This window comes from Caretta caretta, chromosome 2, assembly GCF_965140235.1.
Source record: "Caretta caretta isolate rCarCar2 chromosome 2, rCarCar1.hap1, whole genome shotgun sequence".
Classification (NCBI taxonomy): Eukaryota; Metazoa; Chordata; order Testudines; family Cheloniidae; genus Caretta; species Caretta caretta.
The window spans coordinates 215,237,267-215,259,230 of NC_134207.1; the positions used below are offsets into that span (position 1 = coordinate 215,237,267).

A 21,964-nucleotide genomic window follows, 5' to 3' on the forward strand; every position below is an offset into this window, starting at 1 on the left:
TTGGGCATTCAAAAGGATGTCTTTGAACAATTGACCATTTTCATTAACACTTCCAACTTTAAATTTTATGTTCCCAATCAGTTAGGTCAACAATTGCTTTAAGCCATTTGTCACTGACTGCCCATAATATTTTGCACTTATGTATCTCATTAGAAACATTATTTAGTTATTCCAAATTAAAAACAAAATGAAGAGAATTTTAAGGTGCTACAGTTAGTCACTTTTAAGTCAGGAGTGAAGTTTTGGAATAGCCTTCCAAGGGAAGCAGTGGGGGAAAAGATCTATCTGGCTTTAAGATTAAACTCAATAAATTTATGGAGGAGATGGTATGATGGGATAACATGGTTTTGGTAATTAAATATTCATGGTAAATAAGCCCAATGGCCTGTGATGGGATATTAGATGGGGTGGGATCCGAGTTACCCAGGAAAGAATTTTCTGTAGTATCTGGCTGATGAATCTTGCCCATATGCTCAGGGTTTAACTGATCGCCATATTTGGGGTCGGGAAGGAATTTTCCTCCAGGGCAGATTGGAAAAGGCCCTGGAGGTTTTTTGCCTTCCTGTGTAGCATGGGGCACGGGTCACTTGCTGGAGGATTCTCTGCTCCTTGAAGTCTTTAAACCACGATTTGAGGACTTCAGTAGCACAGATATAGGTATGAGGTTTTTTGCAGGAGTGGTGGGTGAAATTCTGTGGCCTGCGTTGTGCAGTAGGTCAGACTAGATGATCATAATGGTCCCTTCTGACCTAAGTATCTATGAATCTATGAAAATACAAGGTTACACACAGAACTTTATTCCCTTCTGTGTATGTATGTCTTTAATTACATGATCATATCTAGGAATATTTCTCAAATAGCATACTATATCACACAACGTTATAGCTTTAGAGATGTGTAGCATCTTGTAATTATTTTTGGCATTCTTGTTTACTTGTCATAATATTTTTATTAATTTACACTTAATTGCGTAATTTTGATCTAAAGTGCATATTTAATTTCATACAGCACTGTATACTTTCTTTTCAACCAACAGCCCAACATGATTTGTAATAATACTGTGCCTATAAACGTAATTAAAATGGTATAATTAAAACACTGTGGCACGATACTGTTAATTATCAAGCTAATTTAGTTGCACACACATTGACACCATAGTCATCCTTAGGTCCAGTTTGGGAGGTGAATCAGTTAATCTAACTAAAAAGTTGCCATAGTTAATGTGCACAAAGCAAAATCTAATAGTAATTATCTTTTATTATTATTGTGCTAATGAGATGGAAGTTAGACGTCCTAATCCTGGTTTAGAGGAGTGAATTATTTTTAATTGTAAATATAAATTTTCCAGAGAACACTCTAGACAAGGTCAGAAGTGCTGTGGTTAATCTCTAGCAGACATGAAATGGCCTGCAAGATTGACCTGCCTCTTTAGCTATGGACAGCAGTGGTATTCAATGGAAGCCATCTACTAGCTTCTCTCAGTTAAAGGAAGGGAGCCAGGAAATAACTGGCCAATGTCTGATTTAGAAGAAAATCTATTATGTGGGAATTAAAAAATTAAATTTTTCTTTCAGCTATGTCTTGGGGAGAAATTGTTTTCACTGAAAAATGGATTCTGACTTTCACACTGGAGCAGAAGGCTGAGGAAACCACAGGAAAAAGGCCAAAATTTTCAAGAAATAAGAGGCTAAAGATAAATCTCTAAAACCATTTTTAGGATCCCTAGGGTGAAAATTTCTAAAACACCTAAGTGATTTAGGAGCACTGAAGTTATTGGGCTTGGACTGAGTCCCATATGCACTGACATAAAATGCTATGTGGCCTGTGTCACGAACCCTGTGCCTGTATGCATAAAATAATATAATTTAAAAAAATCTTGCAGGCACTTAGTCCTTTTTTAAGAACTGCACTCATATCAACCCTAAGTTTCTGAAATATTCAGATACTTTTAAAAAAATAAATAACATCTCCAGATTCTGGCATGGAATGAAAGTGCTAAACCAGCATAAGAAAGCTGTCATTCTTGTGACACTTTTTAGGTCAGTTTTGCAAAATGATAGCTTAATTCCCACCTTTAGAAGTTCTGGTTGTGCAATCAGTACAGAACGGAGTCCGGTATTCATGTAATTTGGATAGATTTTGGATGTCTCAAGATTCTAACATCTTGAGGATTGTTCATCACTTACATTGTGCTATCCTAAAGCATGAAAACTTAAATGATCAGACCAATACATTTGGCTTTTTTCCCTTAGAGAGCTTTCCCAAATCAGATTTTCATTAAAATGATTTAGAAATAGAAAATATCACATTTCCGCTCTACATGATGAAATCAAGACATTCACACGCTTCTTGTGCCTGCTGAAAGTCCAATAACTGTTTTAAATTAGAAATCAACAGACATGAGTCAGTACCAATATATCTGGAAAGTTAGAAACAAGCACGTTTTTTGATGTGAGGTTAACCCTCTAGAACCTTGATTTTCTTTCCTCTCCTCAGAAAGTGCCTTTCACATGTGAAAGTTCTAAAGACCACTCTTAAACTTTAAGAGCACTTACATTTATCTGTTACCATATACATCATTCTGAAATCAACCGTAGTTATCTCTGCTTCAGGCCTGAATTTGGCCCAGGGTTCACTAATGTAGCCCTCAAATTTCAAAAGTGTACAAATTAGGCATACTGACATTATAATTGATATATCTGACATTTGGCTATAATTGATTTCCTAGTTTTCCCATTAACTGAGAACAACTGGGAAGTCTGCATGCCTCTAGTTCTGATGTGGTAGCCAGTAAAAAAATAAGTTGTTTCCGTTAGCTACAGACATAGTGATGCTTTTTTTAAATTCGTACTATTATTTATTTAAAGGGAACATTCAACTTGAAAGGTTTTTTTTTTAATTGATAAATTTAAAAAATCAATTTCTGATGAGTACCCTTGAAATAGCATGCCCGGCATTTTAATAGAACTTCCTTTTAAAAACAGTTTATATCTTGTTTATCTTTAAAAGCAGCTGTTCAGCAAGGGAGAAACTGAATGACTAAGCCCTGGAAACGGTGCAACCGACCATTCTCCTGATGATGTCAATTGCACGACGTAAACAAAGCAGAAAAGATAGACACCAATATATTTTTTCATTAACTTCTTTATTCCCATTATTGTTAGTTTTTGTAAGAACAGTAAATACCTGATTTTTCAGACAGAAAAGTGATTTTTAGTTTAACTGTTTGCTGATTAGGAATATTTACCAATAAATGCACAGTTGAATATGAATATTAAATAAATCTGGAAATTCAAATATGCTTGACATTTCTGGGTCAACAAACATATGGCATCAGGAAACTGACACAATTTTAGAAGCAGTCAAAAGCATATAAATTGAGTATTCTTAAAGCAAGGAACTCCAGAAAGTTTTATATAAATAGGAAGCTTCCCAGTGAACTTACTGAGACTTGTAAAAGGGTGTTGAGGATCTGGAAAGAGTTCAGAGAAGAGCTATAAGAATAATTCAAGATTTGGAAAGCCTTTCTTAAAGTCAGAGACTAAAGAAGATAAGTCTATTCATCTTAACAAACGGAAGATTAGGAGGTAACTTGATCATGGTTTATAAGTATCTACATACGAGTTCTGTAACAGAAGCAGAGAGTAGACAAATTCAGACAAGAAATAATAAATTGTTAACAGTTTACCAAAGGATGTGATGGATTCTCTATCACTTGAAGTCTTTAAATCAAGATTGGATGTCTTTTGAAAATGTATGCTCTCATTCAACCAGAATTCATGGACTTGATGAGAAATCACTGATGAAATTCTCTCACCTGCGTTATGCAGGAGGTCAGACTAGATGAACATAATAGTTAAGGCTACATTCTAGTCATGGGTATTTTTAGCAAAAGTCATTAAAAGATCATGGGCAGTAAACAAAAATTCACGGCCCATGACCTGTCCATGACTATTGTACTATCTACCCCTAATGAAAACTTGGGCCAAGGGGGCGGCGAGTTCTCTGGCGGGGGCAGTGTGGGGGCACCGTGGGTGCTGGGGAGGGTGGCAGCATGCAGTCCAGGACTCCTGCTGGTGCTGGGGCAGGGGAGGGATGGCAGGCTCCATACCCAGCTCCGCAATCCCTGCAGCTCCTAGGGGGAGGGAAGGCTAGGGGGGCTACACACACTGCCCCCCCTCCACGAGCTCCGGCTCCGCAGCTCCCATTGGTCAGGAACTGCAGCAAATGGGAGCTCCAGGGGTGGCACCTGTGGGTGGGGGCAGTGCGCAGAGCCCCCTGGCCCCTCTGCCTAAGAGCTGCAAGGACATGCCAGCCTCTTCTGGGGAGTCCCGCCCCACCCCAAGGTAAGCGACACCCCGCACCCCAATCCAGTGCCCCAATCCTGAGCTCCCTCCCACACCCAGACTGGCAGTGGGCCACTGCAGAAATCACAGAGATCACAAAAGTCACGGAATCCGTGACCTTCGTGACAGACACGCAGCCTTAATAATCCCTTCTGATCTCAAAATCTATGAATCACCAGGTGGCAGATGATCCCTTAGGGGTTCTGTTGCCAGCTGATACAAATTAAAGGAGTCCTTTGGTTGCTCTAACGTGCACTGGGGATGGGGTAGAGAACCAGGGATCTTCAAGCAGCTCCACTTCTGCCTTTCCATGTCTGTTGCATCTAGCAGAAAATGAACAGAGAATCTGTCCCAATATTTTTGCGAACTGAACTTTTCTGAGATCTGAAAGAGTCCTGGAAATCATTGTGATTAGACAGTTTTTTTAATAAGCACCCATTAATTTTTTTATTTATTGTCCCCCCGGGTTTTGGTGCTTTGCCAAGATAGTACTATTCACAATAGTCTGTACTGGCAAATTTTACAGCCATTTAAACTTTCTACTACTTCTTATAGGTTCAGTCATTTCAATTGTCTTCTGAAAAGCCTTACGAAAGTAACATAACCTTGATTTCTCTATGGCTTATTACATCCTAGAACAAATGAAAAAATATCCCCTTTTCAGAAAAAATCCCCAATATTGGAAGCAAGGATTGGACTACTACACAGCAAGTGAGGGCAGAGTGTACTATCTTTTAATACAAATTTATGATCAGAGTACTTTAAAAAATACAAATCAAAGATGAACTCTCCAAAATTGCAGTCAAGTCAGAAAATCTATTTGTACTTTTTAAAAATCCTAAAAAGCACAGTTACTGTAGTGGGTGAGTGAGGATTACAAGCAACACATTGCATTCTCCCCTGCCGCTTTTTTTGTTTGTTTGTTTGTTTTTTTATTAAGACAGCAGAGCTTTTGAGTGTAGGTTGTACGACTTGGGCTTGGTTTTGTCAAGTCTCATAAGCTAAACTGCATTGAAAAGGAAATACAGAATATTTATGAAGATGTTGTATCACCGAGTACCTTTTTCAAGATTTCTTGGGCATGGCAGTGGTTTTTAACATGTCCAAAATATTCATAACATATTCATAACAATTCAAACATAAGTAATTTATGTTTATTACAGTAGCCAGAACTTATATCTACACATTAAACAACAGTAATTAAGATATCACTCATTGCAGCTTAGTTGCCATCTGATTTTGAACTTAATTTTGAATGACAAATTATAAGCAATAAGGACTACCTCACATGAGAATCAATTAATTGGCATTTGTCAGGAAGGTCATAGAAAGTAATTACAAAGCCCGAAGGCAACAATTCTTGGAGATTCTTAAGTATTGTGCTACCTGGAACACAAACAGCAGGCAGCAGAAATTCTGTTAACTAGAAATTTTGCCAGACTTTCTAAGGCAGAAATCAAAGTGATTTTTTTTAATCTAGCTAGATTTTTCCATATTGACTTAAACAAATTGTAACCCAGTAGAATCACATAACCTTTGCCTGCATTTCATTAAAAATGAATCTCTCTTTATGAGTCTATATTGGGTACAAACAAAATAGTATCATAGTATCCTGAAAGAAACTGTAATCTAATATTAGAAACAATTAAGACTTGAGTGTTGCAATTTGCTATATGTGATATACATAGTATGCAAACTGTGGCCATGGTCCTGCAAAGACTTACACACATTTTTAAAGGTTTCAGAGTAGCAGCTGTGTTAGTCTGTATTCGCAAAAAGAAAAGGAGTACTTGTGGCACCTTAGAGACTAACAAATTTTTTTGAGCATAAGCTTTGAATGCATCCGATGAAGTGAGCTGTAGCTCACGAAAGTTTACGCTCAAATAAATTTGTTAGTCTCTAAGGTGCCACAAGTACTCCTTTTCTTTTTACATTTTTTAAAGTTATGCATGTGAGTAATTCCTAAAGGCCCAATCCTGCTAGGTACTTCTGTGAAATAAATGTAGTGTGCTGAGTATAATTTCCTTGTGTATACTTGTTCTCATCGTACCACAAAGAGATCTTCTGCACTTGACTATCTCATCTCTGGAGCAACAAACATGCTGTAGGTCAATTTCAGGGGCATACAGTATTGTCTCCTTCCGTGTGCAAGGTAATTCATACACATTTCAGTTTCATGCCACAAAATTCATGGATTTCACTTGCATACTTTTATCCACTGAATTGAAATGATTTTTGCAACACAAAACCAGCCACCAGGCCAGAAGCCCTCCACAATACAGCACTAGTCTGGAATATATTTTGCAGCGCCAGGCTAAATAATCACTTGCTTTCATGACCACTAACATTCAAGAACTCTGCCCCTCCCTGAAAAAAGTGAATAAAACCTTATATGGTACCAGATGTTGTAAGTAATGGCAGAAAGGTATTTTCTGTTCTTTTATGTTTTTTAAACTTTTCATTCTAAATAAAAATGACTTTGATGCAAAATAAATAAATAATACAAAGTTAATTAAATACTAAGTGGGGCCAGACACTATCTCTGGGATTTGCCAAAGTGACCCCTGCATTTTGCAGGACTGCTTTTGTAAGTGCATCATTTCTGCTCAGGTTTATACACAACCTTTTCTTGAATATCCCCAAAGACTTTCCACTTTGTATGTGAGATGACTTTCAGTCACACTCCATAAGAGCATAAACCTTGAGTATGATTCGGTGGCCTTGTTGCATGGTGGGTGCTACTGTTTTGTAGAAATCCCCAGTTAATCTGTCCCCAACTCTGTCTGTCCCAAGATATATAGGAAAAGTAATTCTCTCTGTACGTGGAAGAACAGAATACAGTATGTTTCAGAATTTAAACCCAGAAACAAAAACTTTTTTGAGACTATCTTTCAGGTTCACCAAGTTAGGTCCAGTGATTAAGTCTGGTGAAAGGGAGCAAGGTCTAGTGGGTAGTGGAGGGACATGTAAGGGTAGAGTAAAAAGGAAGATCCAAAACAAGACCCTCTATACCATGCTCGCTAAAATCAAGCAATTACTGCCTGAGGGGATAATTGAGCAGAGGAAAGCTTCTTCTGCCAGGACTGCTGGGGCAGAGGTGAGCTCACTCTTTAATTCCTGGGGCTGTGCCATAAAATTATAACAAAAGAATGGAAATCTTTACTAACATAATTGTAACATTCCAATAAAATAAGGAGCCTAAATACTCACAGCTTTGATCTCTTACTACAGCTGAATCCTTTTGAAAGCTTTTAATGTTTGTTTAAATAAAATTGAGTTAAAAAAATTCTTTAAATGAAAACCAAACCTGATTCATTAGATGTGAGCCAAGTTGCTCACACGGCTACATATCTGCTCTCAGCAGCTGCTGCTCCTGAAAGAATTACCCAGAGAGAGTGCGGAGATAGAGTTTGGTATGACATTTACAGTTGAGTGATGACTTGTTTCACTGCAGTACATGATTTATGTTTTTGACTCTAAAGGGTACATATGGTTGTCTATATTGGAGGCCCTCATGCACCCATGACATGTGAGTATTCAGTATAACCGCACCCTGAGCATGACTCCAGCGGGAGTTATTCTTAGCTTGTGGTGGGAGCACAGATCTCTTTATGGGTGTATTTTTTGTATTGCTTACCCCAGTGCAAATTCTCTCTGTCACTAGCACTTTCCTTTTGTCGTGTGTGTGTGCACACATACAGGAAAGATATAGCTATACCGAATGATAAGCAGCTCAGAAAACGTGCTGTTATATATTATATTGGTTATCCACACTTTTTGGGTGCATGATTGCTTTCAAATGCCTGAATTATGCAGTCATCTTACCACGCTCCCTGAGGTATCATAGCTTTAGTAAAGCAAATTCACTGATGTTCACTAAATGGGGGGGGGGAGAGAAATACAATGGGCCAGATTCTCAGTTGTATGGCACAAAGGGAGTGAGAACCTTCTGCAAGTCTCCTGCTGGGGACCCTTGCAATATGGGGCTCCCCAGAAGGCCTAAAGTAATTCCTGTGCCACCCTCTTGCAGCCCCCAGTGCAAGGGACACATCAAGGCTGGGAAGACCAGCCAGGAGTGTGGCTGGAGAGCCATGTGCTGTGGCAATCCCCAGATGACTACGGTCATGAGGCCATTAGCCCTGATACATTTTAGAGCAACCCTTAAGCTATGATAGCTTGTGCATGAGGCTAGGGAGAACATCAGGGAGCCATGACCAGCTCCTTCACAGTGGCCCTCTCTACAACACTCAGGCTTTGTCTGCATGCAGAAGTAGCAACGGTTTAACTCAGATTGGTGCAAATCCCTGTGCAGACACACTTCAGTTTAAGAATGGCTTATTGCAGGTTAGCTTAAACTTGTTCCCACTTGTAAAATGAAATAAACCAGGTTAAACCAAAATAAGAATGTCCATATGGCTGTCCATGCCATTTTAACTGAACCAGTTTTAATCACACCATAAGTTAAACCTGGGCAACTCTGTCATGTAGACAAGCTCTTGATGTTTTTGTTTTGTTGTTTTTAGTTGCAAAACTTTGTTTCTCACAATTAGCCTGTTTCAAAATTCAGGAACTTGTTGAAGGATAAAGGTATAGTTTCTGATGGAGAAGCACCACACACAGGCCACCTCACCATGTGCAACATAACAGTTTTGATAATGCAGTTTGCTAGATGCTCCTCATGTTGCCATGGGAACAGCTGTTAGCTTGTCAAAAGAGAGTAGGGCGAGTTTAACTAGTCACCCTTTCAGAAAAACCCATTTGTTCTTTTGTACTTTCTTTGCAACTGTGATTAGCTTAAAGCAAGTGGTCCTATTTTCTGTGCTACACTGTTAGTTTCCATTGGAATAGGAGCAGCACCCAACAGCAGAATGGTCAGAACTCTTAAATTGCACAGGCTGGAGCAGAGCACTGCAAATGATTCTCCAGCAACTCTACAGAAACAACTTACACTGTAATCTCTTAGCTTGTGGAATAGTCTCCCTTGAGTAGCAGTAGAAGCTCCATCCCTTGGGCCATTTAAAACATAACTGTGCAAGGCACTAAGAAATGTAGCATAGAGAACTTCTCTTTACTGATGGGGAGATGAGACTTTTTCATCTCATAACTCATAATTTCATGATTCTATTTCTTCTGGTTTCAACAATGGACTACTCATGTGTGTAAAGATACCCAGGGCCATAAGTGTTTGCAGGATAGGGACCTAAGTGTGGGAGGGGGAAGATAATGACATTATAGTTCCATTAACCCAGACATTTTCCACAGAGTGAAGATAATTTTGTAATTAAGAAAATATTTGAAGTATATAGATTGTTATATATGTTTTGTGCTTAATTGAAACATGCCTCTACTAAATCTGTTCCTTTAAAATGTTTAATACAGAATGTTCAATGGGATTATTAATGTATATAACTGTTGCAAGATCTGGGCCTGAGTCAGTGTCTCTCTTTCTCCTTTTGCAGTCTTGTGAATAGCCCACCTGAACATAGAGTGATGAGACGCGGTGTTGAGATTGTGCATTTGTTGGATTTATTCTTTGCATTAGGGCAGTGCCCATAGTCTCACTATGATAGTCACAATAAAAACGTATAACAAAGAGATGGTCCCTGCCCCAAGGAGTCTGCAATCTAAGGCTGAGATGCTATAAATAAGGAGCATGATGGATTAGGAGAGAATCTAAGCAGGACCCATTTTTTTCAAAGTTACATATATTATTGAGTCATTACTTTTAATAGATTAAGGCACCCTTTTGGAGGGTTGACTTTTACAGAGTGGATGTGGAGCCCTGATTTGGGCTTCTATTGGAAGACTAGAGGATGTCATCATGCTTGTTGTTTCTGTTTGGCTATTGTGGGAAAGCTTTTACCAGTTTCTAATTGTGTCTTTGATTGTTGGGTGCAAAATCCTGGTCCCAATGAAGTTTTGCCACTGACTTCAATGGAACCAGGCTTTCATTCTTGGAGTATACTTTTCTCATAGCTGTAAAGGTTTGTGGGGTATGGCTGATGGTTTGTGTAACTTCTATGGATGTGTAATGGTTCCAGGTTGGCTGGGTCTTCAAAAAACAATAACAACAACAACAAAAACAAAAAAAACACTTTTAAATGGGGGGGGGGTTACATAACTGTACCGGGTTTTTTCCCCTTATATTCAAGTATATATTGGATTTTGATCTGCATACAGAAATCAACCAAGCCAACAAAATAACCCCACTAAATCAGAGCCTAATTTGTGTTTCTTTATACTGAAGGGCTCTGTTGCCAAACAGAAAGCAGCCAGTATGTTTCCAGGTGGAATTCAAGGTGTTTATTTTATCCTATAAAACCATAAGGGCTGGATTTTCAAAAATACTTGATGTCAATGGAAAAACCCTCATTGGTGTCAATGGGAGCAGAGTTTAAGACCATGCTGACCACCCTAAATGGTTTGAGACCCACCCCACTCCTATGCTGTAGTACCACAGATGAGATCAGTTGAGGCATTTGAGGTGGAGTTCATGTTGTCATAAATGGGCGGGGCTGGTGCTAAGACATTTTTCAAAGAGGTCCTCAGTTTAAGAATTTGCTCTCCTAATAATGGTCTGCCAGAGTCTGGCCTATGAATATCCAGCATGTGCTGCAAGGCCCATCTTTTCTTCAATCTTATGTGCTGGTATGTATTTATTTTAAGTGGTGAGTGAGAATGTATTGTGTTGAAATATTTTTCTGGCATTAAGTGATGTCAGGATCCCCAAAGCTTTGAATTCATATCCTAATTATATTTTTATTAATAAAAATAAATAAACTGTCACCATTTAAACATTTTTCAAGATTATTAGAATGAGTTATCACAACCTTGTAATAATAAAAAGAATCCTGCTGATTATCAGTCAAATCTATAACAGAGTTTGCTTATGCTCTTTTTTATTTTACTAAGTTAATCATTGTTTATGTCCATGAAGCCTGCTTTTACATTTAGTATAATAAAATAATTGTCACTTTAACTTGGGGAATTACGGTGATTATACGAAAATGAACAATTTTGTGATTCTCAGCGTGAGAAGCTGACCTTTAAAAACCATTTTAACAATGCTTAATGTTGTCATGAATCTTCTCAGATATTTAATGTTGCAGTTGTTTGTTGCATATAGTGTAATAATTCCTCCACAAGTCATCTTTTGTTATAGGGAAATTTGGCTTGGGACCAAGTAGAGCTTTGGAGAGCTTTTAAGTTTGAGATCCTGTCTCACAGCTGAAAAGCTCTCCAAAGTGAGGTGATCCCAGAAGAATATTTCCCATTATCCAAAACTCTTCCAAACCATTCCTTGTAGCTCTAAAATAATTAAGACTTAGGAAGCCCCAAGAGGTCTTATTTGATCCATGAAAGAAGTTACCCTAGTTCAAGTAACTAAAACCTGACTCCTCCTCAGCCAATGAAACACAAAACCCCCCTATTTGTTCACGTAACCTAAAGAGACTACTCCAAAACGTCAAAGCCTTTAAACTTAAATGGATTCAACCTCAGGACATGGCCAGAGTTTTGATTGCATTTGCTGGGGATCAGGCTGAGATATTTGTGTAAGTCCTGAGAGTAGAAGAGGTTTTGTTTCCGACAATATGCTGTAAAAAACCATACTGCACTTGGTTTAGAAGTGTGAATGATGATGAACTTGGTTAGAACAGAAGAAACCTTTATAGGCCCACCAGCTACTAATAACAGCACATCCTTTTGTATTCAGCAGAACACTGTGTGTAATTTCTGTAAACACACCCTTCACCTTGTATGAAAGGATGGTGTGGAATAGACATTTATTTGAAAGAGTAGCATGGCCAAGTATTTATGGGGGCTAGTTATTTTATTACTCAATTTAAAATGGTATTGTGGCTTCAAGATGAATTTCTCTGAAGCACCAGATTGAGATATCAGAGAAATAGTAACATTTCTAGGAAACATTTCTGGATCCATTGAGGAAAAAATTAAGGGGTAGGGTTTTACTATTATATTCCAGTAGAGTAGATTTCGTACAATGCATATACAGACTTCATATAAGACATGCAGAATGAGCAGTGGACCCTAGCCCTGGATTTTCAGTTTCAAGTGCTGTATTAAAAATTGTTACACTTAGAAAAGATAAATCAATCCACGAAAATAGCAGTAGTATTACTTTATATTATTGTTATGCTTCACTCATGACTCCATTGTACTGGCTGCTTTTTATACATGTAATAAGAGACAGTTCCTGCCCTGAAGAGTTTACAATCCAAACAGACAAAGTGGGGAAGGAAGGAAGGCTTAGTATCTCCTTTTTACAGATGGAGAACTGAGTCACAGAGAGAATAAGTGATCTGCCCAATGCAACAAAAGGAGTCGGTGGCAGTCCTAGGAATTGAACCGAGATATCCTAAATCCCAGCCAGTAGTTTAACCACAGGATTATACTTCCTCTTGAGTGCTAAATGAGAAGCATTGGCTTGTGACTTCTGACTGGATTAAATTTAACTTCAGCTTTTCAATTTATGAATTAATCATAGTTGACAGAAGGCCTAGATACATGTTATATTTATAATTATTACTACTTCTGAGATCCACATGGAGAGTAAGACAGTATTTTATGATGTAGAATCAGATCTGGCTTTGAATCCATGAGTTTCCCACACTGCAGGTAAAAACATTGCCTGTAAACTGCAGGTATGCGCTTCATTGATCAGGTGAAGCTAAAATGACTGTGTGGAAGAGCTGACGGTTCAAAATCTAGTATACACTCATCTCCAAGGAGCACTAGGTTGGTTTGGATTTTGAACAAGGAATCTTTGGAAAAGTTGAAGCAGCCGAAGGTCAGATGGAATAGATGGCTACTAGGGAAGGATGGTTAATCACGCTCTCCGTGAATATATGCTAATATATATGGTAGAATTCATCATTCTAAGAGATTCAGAATGTCAGTATTTAACATCAGACTGAGTGTTCTCACAGAGAAGTACAAGCCAATGGTAATTTTTAAAACTTCCCAATCATGGAAAAGAAGGTGTAAGTGAGCACTTTGGTAGTCACACCACTATCTGGGGCAAAAATAGGATAATCCACTATATTTCCATTAGCTCTTCTAATTTGTCTATTGAAGAAAGAAATATTTGTGTGAGAAGGAAAAGGTTACTCTTAGTTTTGTTCCTACAATAGAAATAAGGAAACTGAATAAGAAAAGCTTCAGGTTTTGTTTTATTTTGTTTCCTTTGTTTTTACCTCCATTTACCCCTCTTCCTCCTGTATTAAACCTCTTCCACATAGCCAGCCAAACACCCTTTCACTCATCAGACATTCACTTACACAAGCTATATTTAATTCTTCTGACTTTCAGCACCATTCATATCCTTCACATTCCTTTATGGCAGTGCACCACTTGCTCACTCTTCCTAACAAGAAACACACATAACGGTTAAACAGCAGAGTTCAGCACCACACTTGCGTCACAGGTCGAGCAAGATCAGTTGCATTCTTTATGGGGGTCATTTATTCTCTCTGGGTGGGATGTGACCTTTTCTTTTTCATAAAGAGGAAACAACCCCAGATGCTCACCACTCCTTGTGCAGAGAGGTTGCTAGTTGGTATTCCTTCATCTTTCCTTGTAAACTTGCAAAATAACCAAAGACGCGTTTGCAAAACTAGTTCCACTAGTTACTTTCACTGTTTTGACACTAATCCAAACATTTCACTTAAACACCAAGACACCTGATGTTTGCAAAAATTTGAAAGATACATTGTGAAAATATTCTCTTCTATTTTTAATAGAATTGTGTGAATTGCAGAATGCTTTGGTTTGGTTCTGTGACATTTCGCAGGATATATTTCTTTTGATGTTTCTTCTGATGTTTCATGTTATTTGTCACTCCCCTACATAGTTTTATTTACAACTTTTAAAATTAAATGGCTATTCATTTCAAAATTTTGCATGGCTTTAATATAAAAGCCATATTTGCCCAATAAAGTGATACTCAAGCGAAATCATTTTTGGAGGGGGGAAAAATTGTATCCATCACAATTTTCCATTATCAATGCAAAAATGAGCCATTTTTTCAATTGTGCAAAAACATCGTTACAAATATTTCCACTATTCTAATTTTTAGGATTATTTTAAAAAATAATTGTTAATATGTGCCGGTTGTCACATGAATGAATTCTCTTGTCACACTTTAAGAAGAAGAGTATCACTGCAAACCTATGACTTGCCCTAAGGGAAGTAAAGATAAGAATGATGTATTTCTCCTTCTAGTCCACCCCTACAGTGGATGAAAGGTACACTTATGTGACAGGGCACCAGGAGCTTGCTTAGGAGCCTGCTTCTGTTCCATTCAGATATGCTTTAGTCAAACACAACTTGTTGGCCTCTGTGCAGGAGTAACTGGGTGAAATTTAAGGGCCTGTTATGGACAGGAAGCAGGCTAGATGATATAATGGTTCCTTCTGACCTTAGACTCTGAATCTGTTTCTAATGCTCCTTTTCATGACTGATTTTTTAACATTACATGGTGTTATAGCTAATGGACATTCTTCTTTAGCTCAATTAGTAGTTTTTGTTGTAGAAACATGCAGGTTCAGATGCTATATATGTGATGATTGTGATGTCTATGCCATATGTATGCAGCATGCTGATCTGTTACAGCTGAATTCCTTCTGAAAGCATTTCTCTGACTGTGGCATTTGCATGGGCCTCTCTTATGTCTTAGCATTTTCATGGCTTGTCCTGAAGCCATGTTTTGTTGTTACATTGGAGTTAAATTTGAGCATTGTCACTTTTTTTCAGTGTAATTTCATATTCAATAGATACACAGGTCTGACCAACCAAAATTAGCATTTCCGCTTTGAAAACACTGTTTTTAAAATACTAAGATTCAAATGCCAACACACAGCATTCTCTCAATCTCCTTTAACAGGGCCAGAGCCTGTTCTCATTTTCAGTGGTGCATATTCAGAGTAACTCCATTAACTTTGACTGAGTTATTTAAATTTAGATTGGTGTAACTGAGATAAGAATCTGATTCACTGATTTAACATTGTGTTGTATATATCAGTGTTGCCAACTCTCATGACTTTATTGTAAGTCTCACAATATTTTTTTGTTTTTCCTTAAAACCCAGTCCCTGTTGTTACATGAGAATCTCAGCTTTTGTTTAAAAAAACAAGGTTTCTAGCCCTCGTGGTTGCAGAAAGGAAGCTGAGTGGGTCTGCTGCTGGGCAATAAGAAGTACAGCAGAATTGCTATACTTCTATCCAAACCAAACAGCAAGCCACTTGCACAGAAGCCTGAGAACAGGCATAAGCAAGTGAAATATTTCAACACTCTGAGACAACATTCAAAAGAGCTTCTGAAATGGTGTATAGGATATGAGTACTCAAAACTGCATATGCCAATAGACACACCCATTTTTCTGTTTTCTGTGAGATTTTTTTGTATGTGATATAAGAGTGTCAGAAGAATCTTCGAAAATCTGGCCCTTTTAAATTAAGCCACTTTTCTAAGTGGGAAGAGCCACGAATTCAGCACAGATGAGCATGCTTACCTCTGCATTGGTATGCAAGGAGGGGGTGAGGAGAAGCATTGTCTGCAGCAATATTGAATAGTATGTCTGAGTCGGCAGGTTCATGGCCCCAATGTTGTACCAGTATCTGTATGTGCGTGCCCCTCAGGCCCCTGGAGGCATTACATTAATTCCTGCATTGCACTGCTGTAGAGCACAGGTTGCTCATCTTCTCCCCTTGTTCTTCACAGTGCACATATCCATAATTTTTCTGTAACCATATCAGAGACAAAGTCTTACAAATCACATTCACCCATGTTTAATTCTGAAAATCTGCCATCTTGGAATAAAATGCATGATCTTAAACTAAAATAGTTTGGGGGTGTTAGGTTTGTTAAATAATAGCTAGTGCGCGGGTAAGTTGGCAAATAGTTCAATTTAATAAAAATCTAAGTAGTGCAGGAAATTGTTCACATCTTTAAATTGAACAACTGTGTGAAACTTTTGAGTGTAAAGAAATGAAATGCAGATACCTAGAGAAGCAACAGAGACATCATCATGCTGTCCCCACACTTGTATCACATTGTAATCCTGAAAGAGCCTGTTCTTCTTCGAGTGATTGTTCATGTTGATTCCAATCAGGTGTGTGCGTGCCATGTGCATGGTCGTCGGAAACTTTTTCCCTCGGCAGTTTCCATCGGGTCGGCCAGGGAGCCCCATGGAGTAGCTCCCCCATGGCACTCAATATATGACCCTGCCCCTTCAGTTCCTTCCTACCATTCATGACGGCATTGGAACTGCATTTTGCTTGCTTGCAAGTGTCCCCTTAGCCTATTACTTAGTCCTACCCAGTTTTTTGTTTTGTAGTTAGTTTCTTGTTATCTGTAGTTAGGATAAACTGAGAGGCTGAGGGAGCTGGGATTGTTTAGCCTGCAGAAGAGAAGAATGAGGGGGGATTTGATAGCTGTTTTCAACTACCTGAAAGGGGGTTCCAAAGAGGATGGCTCTAGACTGTTCTCAATGGTATCAGATGACAGAACGAGGAGTAATGGTCTCAAGCTGCAGTGGGGGAGGTTTAGATTGGATATTAGGAAAAACTTTTTCACTATGAGGGTGGTGAAACACTGGAATGCATTACCTAGGGAGGTGGTAGAATCTCCTTCCTTAGAGGTTTTTAAGGTCAGGCTTGACAAAGCCCTGGCTGGGATGATTTAACTGGGAATTGGTCCTGCTTTGAGCAGGGGGTTGGACTAGATGACCTTCTGGGGTCCCTTCCAACCCTTATATTCTATGATTCTATGATTCTATGATAAACTTGGTGAGTGGGTTGTTCTCCACTCACCCTGCCTTGGATTTAAGCCCAAGGATTTAAATCTTGCGGTGTCTGCAAGAAGCCTATGCCCAGTAGTGACCCTCATGACTTGTGCCAGAGGTGTCTAGGGGAGGCACATCAGTCTGAGTGCCGTAAGATTTCTAAGGCTGTCAAGCCCACGACTAGGAAGGAACGCAACTTCGGTTTGAAGCAGCTGTTAATGGAAGCTGCACTCAGTCCAGCGGCACAAGATCGCCAAGTCCCGGCCTCGAGCTCAGTGCGCAGTGCCCTGGCATTGGTCCACGAGTCGGTACCGAAGAAGGACTCTGGTGCTGGAGACCCTCGGTACCAGAGATTCCTGGCACCGGAGCACGGAGCGGCACCCTAGCACCAGACAACATCCACTATGCCCCACAAGTGCCATAAGAAGGGGGTCAGAGGGCGATCTCCTAGGAGAGCGAGACCATCCAGGTAGACTTTCCTGCCTCAGAGGAAGGACTCAAATTCCAAGCAGCAAGAGCTCGTGCCGTCGACTCCGGCGCCCCAGTTGGCACCGTTGAGCCCGGCACTCAGTGACTCTCCCACAGGGCAGTGCTTGGTGGAGGAGTTGGAATCCCCGTCCACCCCAGACACTTTCAAGGCTGCAAAGGAACTTATAGAAAGTACTGCACCTCAGTCCCTTGCTGTTAGAGAGAAGCATCCGGCACCGCCCAGACAGGTGCCATCTAGAAGCAAGCCCGTGATGATGAGGCCCTCTTCTTCGCTGGACCGGCACCTTCTCCAGCACCATTCCCAGTCTACATCACTGCAACGCCCTCCGGCACCAGCCTCGGTACAAGATTGCCTGGCGCAGGGAGTATGGTGATCTGTGTCTCCAGCACGGAGGTGTTGGCACTGATCACGGTCACCCTCTTTCAGCTGGCACTGAGACACGGCACCGGAACACAGGAGCCGTTTTCCAGCACCGGACTCGTGGCACCGGTCTTAAGTCGCAGGACAGCCAGCACCGATCCTCTACACGATTGTTGCGGCTCTGTTCCACTGACCACAGGCTCAAAGATCATTGGCACCACCATGGTCATTGTTCTCGGGATCCTCAGACTCTGAGGCTGACTTCTATTACTCGCGGCACAGTAGGTACAAGTCAGATAAGTGCCAGAGACACCCACAGTCGACCTGGCAGCCACAGTGGCCACCTGCTGCACAATGCCCTTCTGGACCCCCATGGCTTTCCATCAGGCCCAAGGTATCCCAGGGTTTCTAGGCCCATGATATCGGGGCATCATCCTGCATGGTCACTGGTGGATAGACCTGCCCCTCGTACTACAGAGGCGACCCTATCCAGACCGCTCCCTCATACTACAGAGGGGACAACCAAACCAGCTCCAGACCCAACCATAGTCCAGGTCACATCTGACCTTGCCGAACGACTGGTCACCAATGCTACCCAGGAGCAACCTGGGCACATAGTGGGCCAAAACGACCCTGTACCCCCACTGGCCTCATCATCATCTTCGTCTGATGAGGTGGTGGCAGGAACGTCAGCTTCATGTCCTCCTTCCATTGACCAAAGGGCGCATCAGGACCTGCTCCTCTGTGTTGCCCGTATCATGGGCCTACAGGTGGAGGAAGCCATCGAGTCAGAGGACCCAGTGGTGGACATTCTCGCTCCGGAAGGCCCTTCCAGAGTGGCATTTCTGGTCATTAAAACTATTTGCAACAATTATAATACCCTGTGGCAGACTCCAGCCTCCATTCCACCCACCGCCAGGGGTGTGGAGAGAAAATACTTTGTTCCCTCCAAGGGATATGAATTCTTATTCTCCTACCCACACCTTTGCTCTCTGGTGGTCTCGGTGGTAAATGAGAAGGAGCACCAGGGGCAACAAGCACCGGCTCCCAAGGCTAAAGAGGCCAAATGTATCGACCTCTTTGGCAGGAAAGCTTATGCCATAGGGGGACTACAGCTGGGGATAGCTAACCAACAAGCTATCCTCAGCAGGTATAATTTTAATTCGTGGGACTCCATGTCCAAATACAAGGAGTTGCTCCCACTGAGTCGAAGGCTGAGTTCTCGGCTTTGGTCAAGGAGGGGAAGGCAGTGGCCAAGACATCCCTACAGGTCTCCCTCAACTTGGCTGACTCTGCGGCACGTACCATCTCCTCTGAGGTGGTCATGAGGAGAACCGCATGGCTCCAAGCTTCTGGGCTTCCACTGGAAGTCCAGCAACCCTGTAGGACCTTCCCTTTGAGGGTGCAGAGCTGTTTTCGGACCAGACAGACTCGAAGCTCCACAGCATAAAGGACTCCAGGGCAACTATGAAATCTCTGGGTATGCACACTCCCGCTACCCAGAGAAAACCCTTCAAGCCTCAGCCCCAACAGCAGCAGAGGCAATACCAATCCCGCCCAAGGCAGGATACATACCGCCGTAGGGGCAGGAATAACAGACATTCCCTCCTTCAGGCTAAGGGCAGGGTCCGACCAAGCCATCATCGGGGTCCAAGCAAGGATTTTGAAGGGATGCCTGAGGACGGCATACCCCCACTTCAGGCATCTATACCATTCATCCTGGACTATCTACTACACCTGAAGCAGGAAGGGCTGGCCGGATCATCCATCAAAGTACAGCTCGCGTCCATCTCAGAGTTCCACCCAGGAGAGTTGGGGTGCTCAGTGTTTGCCAACCCTATGGTGGGCTGTTTTCTTAAAGGTGTAGAACGGCTATATCCACAGTCCCACCCACCAGTACTGAGTTGGGACCTCAACCTAGTCTTAACTAGACTAATGAGAGCCCCATTCGAGCCACTGGCTACATGTTCCCTGCTGTATCTCTCATAGAAGGGGGCCTTTCTGGTTGCCATCACATCAGCCAGGAGGGTGATGGAGTTAAAAGCACTAACCTCCAACCCTCCCCCCCCCCCCCCGACACAGTCTTCCACAAGGACAAGGCACAGCTAAGGCCTCACCCAGCCTTCCTGCCCAAGGTGGTATCCCAATTCCACATCAGCCAGGACATTTTTCTACCAGTTTTCTATCCCAAGCCACATGCTAAAGCACAGGAGCAGAGGCTTCACTCACTAGATGTGCGGAGAGCAGTAGCGTTCTACACTGAGTGCACAAAGCCTTTCAAGAAGTTGAACCAGCTCTTTGTAGCAGTGCCCAGATGAAGGGACTTCCAGTCTCCTCACAACGCATTTTTTCCTGGATTACGGACTGCATCTGTACCCGTTATGACCTTGCCAAGGTCCCAGCCCTGGCTATTACAGCCCATTCAACAAGAGCTCAAGCCTCATCCATTGCTTTCCTGGCCCAGGTGCCCATCCAGGAGATCTGCAGAGTGGCGACCTGGGCCTTGGTGCCATCCACTATGCCATCATCCAGCTAGAGACGAGACAGCTTTCGCCAGAGTGGTGCTCCAGTCAGTGATTCCTTAACTCTGACCCCACCCCCATTGGAGAGCTTGGGAGTCGCCTGATTGGAATCGATGTGAACAATCACTTGAAGAAGAAAAGATGGTTACTCATCTTCTTTTGACTGTTGTTCTTCGCGACGTGTTGTTCATGTCCATTCCAATACCCACCCTCTTTCCCCTTTGTCGGAGTAGCCGGCAAGAAGGAACTGTAGGGGGGTCGGGTCAGCAGGGTCATATATTGAGCACCATGAGGGCGCCACTCCATGGGGCTTCCTAGGCACCCCAGCGGGAGCTGCTGAGGGGAAATGTTTCCAGTGACTCTGCACGCAGCACACGCACACCTGATTGGAATGGACGTGAACAAACACATCTCAAAGAACAACAGTTACAAGAAGGTGAGTAACTGTCTTATCCTCAATTTCCACTAATTCAGTAACTTTGTTTTGCTGTTGCATTGTCCAAATCAAGCAAAGATCCCCTTCATTTCGTTTCCAAATTTATATGCTCTGAAAAAATGTACAAGACAAGAAATATTCGTTGATTTTTATACTGTACCTCAGAATTACATTTTTACAGCTTCCATCAGATTTGGCAAAGTAGAGATTAGTTTGATCCAACTTCTGAAGCTGGGAGTTAGTCCAAAACACTGGTAGTCAGAAATCTGCTAAGTGTGTTGGTGCTATATTACCTGACACTTTTGGCCCTATTTTGAACATTTTTATACACTCTTTATATTTTCTTGTGTGTGTAGGTTTTTTTCCCTAAGGAGGGGGGTCAAGGAGCATTTTCACTTAGTGTCTTTTCCACATAATTAAATGCATTGTCCACTAGTTCCCCAGCCATAGCCATACACCTCTGGGGGTATTCAGCCAAACAAGTGAGTGGAGTTGGCTCTAATGTGGACATTCCCAACTCTCTTGAGCATTTCATCTTAATTAATAAAACAAACCTGAAAATTTCTGAAATGTTTATGCTTACAAGGCCTTTGTTTCACCTCATCAATTTTCTAGACACCTGAAAACTGATTCTGGGTGGAAAAAGTGAGTCACCAAATCTGCAGACACACACAGGCATTAATAACACAAGTATAATCCATCAAAAGTAGAAATGGTCAAATTATTTTATGAATAATGTTCACCACATATTTTGAAACATTTTCATTGAATTATTATTTGTAAATAAAGTTTGTCATTTAACTAGCTCCATCCAAGTTTTCAAATAAGCTGTATAGTCAACAAGCATATAGTCAATGAATAACTCTGGGTCTCTTAACAGAAAAACATTTGCCATGCATATTTATACATAAACTGATTTATCGAGATAATACAATTAGATTCCAGTTTTAAATTTGAAATTTGGGGAACTTCGTTCCTATTTACAAATTTGCTGAAGTTCTGTAGATG

At 41.1% G+C, this 21,964-nt stretch overlaps 1 protein-coding gene across 2 annotated transcripts in view; it reads left to right on the plus strand.

Moving 5' to 3' along the window:
• Positions 1-21,964, plus strand: part of AGMO (alkylglycerol monooxygenase) — a 275,439-nt gene that overhangs the window by 205,958 nt on the left and 47,517 nt on the right. The window lies entirely within an intron of this gene.